An 8,298-nucleotide genomic window follows, 5' to 3' on the forward strand; every position below is an offset into this window, starting at 1 on the left:
TGTATGTTAGACAGCAAGAAATGAATACTTTGAGAAGTGATATATGTTGGAGTTATAAAGAAATACACTAAGGAGAAGTAGTGATTGTGAATCTTGTTGCAACATATAAGGTGGAAGCCTAAAGAAATCTCACTGAAACCTACTGCTGAATGAGTATATTCTCCCTTAAGCAGAAAACTATGGATATGCCATGCAATGGTGTCTGTGTGATTACTTTGCTCTTTGATTAAAACAAAAGACACCCAGCAATAAAAAGTGGGTCACTCTATGCCCTCTATGTACATTAGTCTCTTGTATTCAACTTTGCTGATTCTCTGGAATTTTCCTACTCTTTAGTGTCATTCTGATGATTAAAAAATATTTTGGAAAGGATGGGTCAGGTGCTTTGCCTCCAAAGTCTTTTGAAGTGCCTGCATATGAACAACAAAAACAACTCTGTAAAAAAGGAAGCCCATTCCACTTTTCAGGTATGCTTTGTTTTAAGCCATAAAGACACACATGTACTTTTGTCACATTCTACTAGCTAGAATTTTCAAGAAGGGTTAAAACAAAAAGACTGGCTAGAAAGATAATTATTTTGAACAAATCTCATATTCATCTTTCATTTATAAAATTGTTGGCCGGGCGCGGTGGCTCAAGCCTGTAATCCCAGCACTTTGGGAGGCCGAGACGGGCGGATCACCAGGTCAGGAGATCGAGACCATCCTGGCTAACACGGTGAAACCCCGTCTCTACTAAAAACTGCAAAAAACTAGCCGGGCGAGGTGGCGGCGCCTGTAGTCCCAGCTACCCGGGAGGCTGAGGCAGGAGAATGGCGTGAACCCGGGAGGCGGAGCTTGCAGTGAGCTGAGATCCGGCCACAGCACTCCAGCCTGGGTGACAGAGTGAGACTCTGTCTCAAAAAAAATAAATAAATAAAAAAATAAAATAAAATTGTTACTTATTCCTTCAAAAAAAAAAAAGAAATTGGCCCTAATGGAGTAAAACTTCACCTTTTTTATTCTAGTTTAAAATATGTCATCAGCTAAGATTTATGATTTTCAATTAAAATGTCCTAAATATATAAACAGTATTAGAAGGCCTGAAAGAACTTAAAACACATCATATTTCTAGATTTAGTGTATTAGATTCATAAGAATTATTTAGATATTCAGAAAGATTTTTAATAAGTCAAATGATTGGAATACTTAAAAGAAAAATAAAAACTATTACATTTATAAATACAATTTTAAAGGCATAAGGGAATTTAATTCTTAAGAAATAAAGTTGCCCTTAAAATGATTGCTAAAAATGTAAAAGATGTAAGATTTAAAATCTGTGTGTATATACATATACATATATATGATTTTAAAATTTTTTGGCTGAAATTAAATGCTGAGGTAAAAACTGGGTTTTTGAATTTGTGAGTTTCATGAGCAATATATTAACTCCATAAGGCAAAGTAACCTCTGTTTAACCTTTCCTGAACCAAAAACTTTCTTCAAGGACAACAAAAGATGCCATGAAGAAGGCTTCCTTTTGGGGACCGGTCAGAGGGAATCAGAATGACCCCAAAGCACAGAGCACTGTAGGCAAAGTAGAATAAAATAATTAAAAGAATAAGCATGAGTAACACAGGGAAAGTCCAATCAAGATAAGTCCTACTTATCCTTAGGGGCCACAATTTTTATATATGGCTCTAAATTTGCATTATCTGATCAATAATTTTCTAATCCATCATGTATCCTATTATTTAATAAATTTACTCTTCAATTCTTTGTAAGGTTTGATGGCCTCCCCGAGGCAGGGGAGGGTTTGCTGTGGAGATGTGCAGTCTCGGCAGCTGGGCCCTCGCTGGCCGGGTCCCTCGCTGGCCCTGCAAGGGGAACTGGCAGTGTGTTCACATAATTTTGTGTTGTATAAATTTCACAGACTGTGAGTATATAAATAATAATTGTAAAATTTGAATTACTGAGACCCAGAGGCAACTGAGCTGGTTTGGGGCAAAGTAGAACACTGCAGTTAAGTCCCTGGACTCTGGGCTGGACACCATCACTCACACCTGTAATCCCAGCACTTTATGGGGCAGAGGCAGGAGGATCGCTTGTGCCCAGAGTTCAAGGCCAGACTTGGCAACATAGCAAAACTTTATCTCTACAAAAAAATACAAAGAAATTATCCAGGCACGGTCACACGTGCCTGTAGTCCCAGCTACTCTGGAGGCTGAGACGGGAGAATAACCTGAGCCCAGGGAGGTTAAGGCTGTACTGAGTTATGATCACCACTGCCCTCCAGCCTGGGCAACAGAGTGAGACCCTCCCCAACCTCACCAAAAAAAAAAAAAAAAGATTTGCACTTTTGGAGCCCAAAAGTGCAAATCCTAACTCTGCCATTTTCTAACCGTTGCGATTCTGGGCAAGTTATATTTCATCTCTCTCTGCCTCTGTTTCCTTTTCCTTACAGTGGGCATGCCAGCATTGCTTCCCTGGTAGAGCTGATGTGAGCTCATCTTAATCAAGACTTCGCCCAGGGGCTGCTGCACGAAAACATGGTAGCTCTTAGCATTGTTGTCACCACCTCACAGCGGAGATCAGAGGGTGTGGGCTCTCCTTGTGTCTTAGTCAGCTCAGGCTGCCATAACCAAATACCAGGGGTTGGGTGGTTTAAACAACAGACATTTATTTCTCCCAGTTCTGGAGGCTAGAAGTCTGGAGGCTGGGTGGGAATGCAACTGGAGCAGCTTATGCAGAGAGAGGAGAGACGGTAGGCCCTTCCAGGGGTTAACTAATGCTGAGGCTGTCCTTTATTAGCCACTTATATAGGATGGGCTCAGAATAGGAAACACTCTTTTAACCTCTCAACAACCCCATGGGGAGGTACCACCAGGATGCCTGCTCCCCATGTGAGCAGCCTGGGCTTTAGGGCGTGAAATAACTTGTGACAGCTTTCAGGTGGTAGAGGTGGACTAGAGGTCATGCATGTGACCCAGCAGCCAGCAGGCTTCACAGGGCTCATCACGGGCCCATTCCTTAGGCCTCTGTTGTTCCTGCCCCTAAACAGCATTCCCTCCACCTCCAGGAGGCCATTAGAACAGGCTTCCCAACTAGTGCTCTTGGAGCCTGCAGAGCTGCAGGAGCCAGGGCCTCACCCCTCCCCACTCCCCAGCCCATCAGTCCTGCCTTGGGCTCCCTGTGCTCTGAGCCTGGCAGTCTGCTGCAGACAGAAGTCTAGAGGTCTCTAGAGGTCTAGAGGTCTAGTGGCCTGCCCTGCTCTGGCTGCAGAGTGATGAAAGCCCAGATTACATTCCAGGGTCTCTCATCAGGTCATAAAGCATGCAGCCCATCGGCAGCCCCACCCCACACACACTGCTGCCTGTGTGCCTCCAGCTCCAGCACTTGGGAGCCATGAAGGGGAGGGGCCTTCTGCACCCTGGGCTCTGTGATGGAAGAGATGAGACTATGGGGTCATCTATCACTTTCTCTAAGACCTTGGGCTTGATTCCCTGCTGTCATCATGAGCTCCATCCTCTCATTTGCCTCCAGTCTATGGAGGTGGATTTTTAAACAGAAAGTCTGACCAGGAGATGGATCATGCAGAGGGTCTGGCATCTGTGCCAGGCACCAGATGCCTCCTTCTGAACTCTTGTGACCCCAATTTACAGATGAGGGGACTGAGGCTGAGGAAGGAGGTAACAGCTCAGCCTGCCACCAAGGCAACTCCTCAAAGCATTGGATACCCAGAATGGTGGCCAGAGGAAAGTGTAGACTCTGCATTCCAGAACGAACCTGGGCTCAAATCGGGCTCCACCATGTCCTTGCTCCATGGGCTTATGAAAGGCACTAAGTCTCTCTGAGCATCACTTTCTTTGATTATAAGGATGGTTGTAAGATTTAGAGATCATGGGTAAAAAGCCTTTGACACTTAAAATATGCTCAATAAATGGCCACATCTATCCCCTAATCCTCAAAAGGGCAGGTGGGGCTTGGAGGACAGAAGTGGCCATCAGATGGCTCCAACCACCAACCATAAACCTGGCAAAGATCTCCTCGCACTAAAGACCTTGCATGTAGGTCATGGGCTGTAAGGAAGAGCCCCCCAAGCTCCAACCAGCCCACAGGAGAGTTATCATTGGCCATGGGAAAGGCTGCCATCCGTTGTAGGAACTCCCCTATCTCCAGGTGCAGTGGCTCATGGTGGCCCAGGTCACTGGTACCAGCACCTTGGCCTCTTGGTCATCAGCACTTAGACTATTCCTCGGTCTTCAGGTCATCAGTGACAACAGAGGGGACACTCCCCTGTTCTAAAGCTTCCTTTGATCTGGCCAAGTGTGGGTCACTGACTCTGACCTCCCCTGCTGCTAGAGTGGCCCATGACATCCCTCCTAAGAGGCCAACACTCTGGTTCTCCAGGACTGGCCAGCCCCCTGGTAGACTCCTCCTCCCAGTACCCTCCAATGAGACATTGGGGCTTGTTGTATTTTTTGTGTAAAATGCACATCAGGCCAGGCGCAGTGGCTCATGTCTGTAATCTGGCACTTTGGGAGGCCAAGGTGAGAGATCACTTGAGGTCAGGAGTTCAAAACCAGCTTTGGCAACATAGTGAGATCCTGTCTCTGCAAAAAACTAAGAATTATCCAGGCATGGTGGCGTGTACCTGTTGTCCTACCTACTTGGAAGGCTGAGGTGGAAGGATCGCCTGGACTCAGGAGTTTGAGGCTGCAGTCAGCCATGATTGTGCCACTGCATTCCAGCCTGGGCAGTAGAGCGGGACCCTGTCTCTAAAAAGAAAAAACAAAACAAAACAAAAAGAATGCATACCAGACATCATCACACCTGCACAGAGACATGCACGGACACAGAAGGAACCCACATCTGCTCTGTGCTCCTTTGCACTGTGAAGCTAGGGCCACTGATACACACAGGATTATGCAGTTTGAGCACAGGACCAGGCTACTTCTGAGTGGAAGGAACAGAATCCCAATCCAGAGAGGAACTGAGTGCCACATCCCATTTAATGGAAACGCTGGAGGCAGAGCACCTCCAGGATTGAGTAGTTCAATAGCTCAACCCTGTTCAGGGCCCAAGTCAGCCTCTCTGTCATTTCTATGGTTTTTCACTCATCTTCTCACAGAGGCTGCTGCAGCTCCAAGCATATCTTTACACAATAAGCTTCAAGGACATAAAAAAGCCACATCCCAGAAGCAGTCCTCTGGGGTATAAGGCCTAAAACTAATATCAATGATATTAGGTGCTGCCTTGACATCTGGTGAAACCAGGAGGGCCTTGAATGGGCTAACTGCAAGGTCCCCTATGCACACCTCCACCCTCCTTCTCAAGGGGATCAGGCACAGTTCCTCCTTGTCCCTGTATTTCTATTCCCTGCCTGCCCACAGAATTATTCAAACAAGCCAATCACATGATCACATGGGAACTAGGGTCACCCCATCCTCTTAATACTGCAAAGCCTGCCTCTCCTAACATCTGCTGGTTCCCTCTGTTCCCAGTTGTAGCCCCCATGTGGCCCTGCATCCTCCTCTCCCAAGCTGTGAACATATGTGACCCATAAACTCTTGTCCATCTTGTCTGTCTGGCATGTCACTGTTGTGTATTGGGCCATCCCCCTATCTCTGGGATGAGAATCCCTCCCTCACCAACAGGGTGAGTGGAAGGTGATTAAAACACCCTGGCCCATTGCAGCAGCTCTCTCCCTAGGGCAAAAGCTCCATGAGGAAGGGACTTTGTTCTATCCCTGCGAATTCCCTACAAGGCCCACAATAGTGCCTTGTAAACAGTAGGTGCTCAAAGCAAGTGGAATAAATGTGCAAATGGAAATAGAATGAATCAACTCTGTCATTGCCTAGGGCTGTGTCGCATGCCCAAGCCTGAGCTAAAAACTGGCACAGGGACTCTCATTACAATGACCGGTGACTGGCCTAGACCTGGGCTCCTCCTCTGGTGTGCAGGGATGGGCAGCCGAGGTGCTGCTTCCTTGGGCCTGGAAGAGGACCCTGCCACCTGTACCAGTTGTAATGTAATTAAAAAGAAAATACTGTCTTGACTTGGTTTTAAGGCCCTGATTAGACTTTCTTGAGCAGTTAAGCCTACATTTCAACCACTTCCCTTTGGGGGCTCCCACTATAACAGTCTCTCCAGACCACTGTGCACCAGTCCTAATTGCCTGGGGTCAAGTATTAGACAACTAGGGACAGCTCCTATCCTCATGAGACTGCAATTTTGTGTAAATAAATCAATTCCCAGGGACCCCATGAAACCTGCTAAGCCTGCCCTACTTGCCATACACAAGCTGCCCTGAAACCTCCAGTGTGCTGGTACAACCACCCCTGGGTACACCCCCTGCATGGCCCTGCCTGGCAGCCTGCTCTCCTTTGGAACTGTGAGTAACAAAAAGCTCTGCCTTTCATCTATTTCAGAGTCTTTGTGTTGTGTCCACTGCCAAAAGAACTTTTAAATCTTATAAAACAACTGTCATTGTGAGCAGGGGGGCATGGCAATGGCACCAACTCATGGGCAGCTTTGTTGGGGACTGCTCTTGGCTTGTCACTTGGTTCCAGGCCACCTTGAGAGGGCTTGGGACAGAACTCAAGCTTGCACAGGGCTCAAGCTCAGCCCTGTTGCCTCCTGCTATGCCTGCCGTCAATTACTGAGTCTCTCCCTACCCAAATTTTCCTCGACATTCATTCAAAGTGAACAGAGCTAACTGGCTAAACTCCAAGACTAAGCAGTAGCCCAGAGTGGGGCTTACCCTAGGGCAAGGAGAGTGATGGGCTACTTGAGCCACTCTTCCTGGGGTGAGGCATTCTGGTGTGTGTGGTGGAGGCCTGTCCTAGGAGCCCGTCACTTCTACAGCGTCAGTGTTTATCATTATTTGGAGTAGAATCCTGGCTTGTCTGTGCCTTTTGAGCAACCCCAATGGAGGAAGGTGTTGCCTGGGTTTCTCCACAGTAGAGAAATGAAACCCCAGCCTCATTGTCGATGTTGCTCAGGTGGGGGTTGCAGCCTACCTGTCTCCTTTGCTGCATACCTTGCTGCTGTCACCAGCAAACTTCATGCTCTCTTGATCCCTGCCACTACTCCTTTTAGTACCCTTGGACACTCCTTCCCTGCAGACACTTTGGCAGCCTCCTCCAACCTCCCAGAGTGTCTGGACCACCTATGCTGGCCATGAGTTGCCCAGGGGCTTCTGATGCAAAAAAACTGCCCTTCTTGGCTCCATGCTGTACACCTTAAAGAAAAAATTGCTGGCCACATACTGGGCTCTTCTGAAAATAGAGGCTCTCAGAGACCCTGAGCCTGTGGGACTCCATGCCCAGCTGCCCACTATTCTTTGGGTCATGAAAGCAGCATCCCAAACAGCTTGGCACAGCTAATAAGGTCTCATTGATATTATATGGAGCCAAGTCTGCACCTTCTGGTCAACTTTACCTGCAGAAAGGCAGCCTCCCCTGTCCTTAGTCCCTTGTAAGATCACCTACCACAGACCCCTTGGCTATCTGGAAGTCTCTTGGATTAACTGAGTGAACAGCAGTAAGAGTTTGTAGACTGTATAGATGGCACTGCCAACCCTCATAAAAATGAGGGCATGAAATGGAATGTTGCTGCTTTCCACCCCTTAGCCAGCATGTCCCTAAGGGATGCCTAATGGGACCCAAGAGCCAGCACGACTGGCCAAGCTTCAGGCAGTCATCTCAGCATGAGATGGTCAGCAAACGGCCTCAACTGCATATTTTTATAAACTGTTGGGTTATTGCCTAGAAGTTGCCCCTACAGGATAAAACTCTGGGACTCTCTTGCCTCACAGCCGAAATATAAATCAAGATCACACAGTCTTCATATATACTAAGGCCGCAATACAAGGCCTCACCAGAAGGCCCACCCCTTCCAAATTTCACACATTACTGATAGTGACCAACACACATTTCACCTCTCATAATACACAAGGCTAGGCTCTTTAAAAGATATTCAATTAAACCTTCATTTAAACAATAGGCTCCAGGTAGCCAGTTTAATGGAAAGGCCTAACAGATGCCTCAAAGGACTCTTTTTTTCAGAAACAAAATGAAAATAAACTTCAAAATGGGTCTCTATCTTGCCCCAGGTCTTAATCTCTCTTAATTCAAGGCCCCTTGATCAACTCACAACTCACACTGACTTTTAGAGCCTTCCTATTGCCCTTGCCTGTGTTTAAAGGAGTATACACTAAAGGCCTCCATATATCTGAGGACTTATTATATAATGAGTCCCCTTTATAATGTCTCCTCCAACCTTATGGATTTTTTATCCTGCCCCATCTAATAAGGGC

Source organism: Colobus angolensis, unplaced genomic scaffold (assembly GCF_000951035.1).
Source record: "Colobus angolensis palliatus isolate OR3802 unplaced genomic scaffold, Cang.pa_1.0 Scaffold723, whole genome shotgun sequence".
NCBI classification, from domain to species: Eukaryota; Metazoa; Chordata; class Mammalia; order Primates; family Cercopithecidae; genus Colobus; species Colobus angolensis.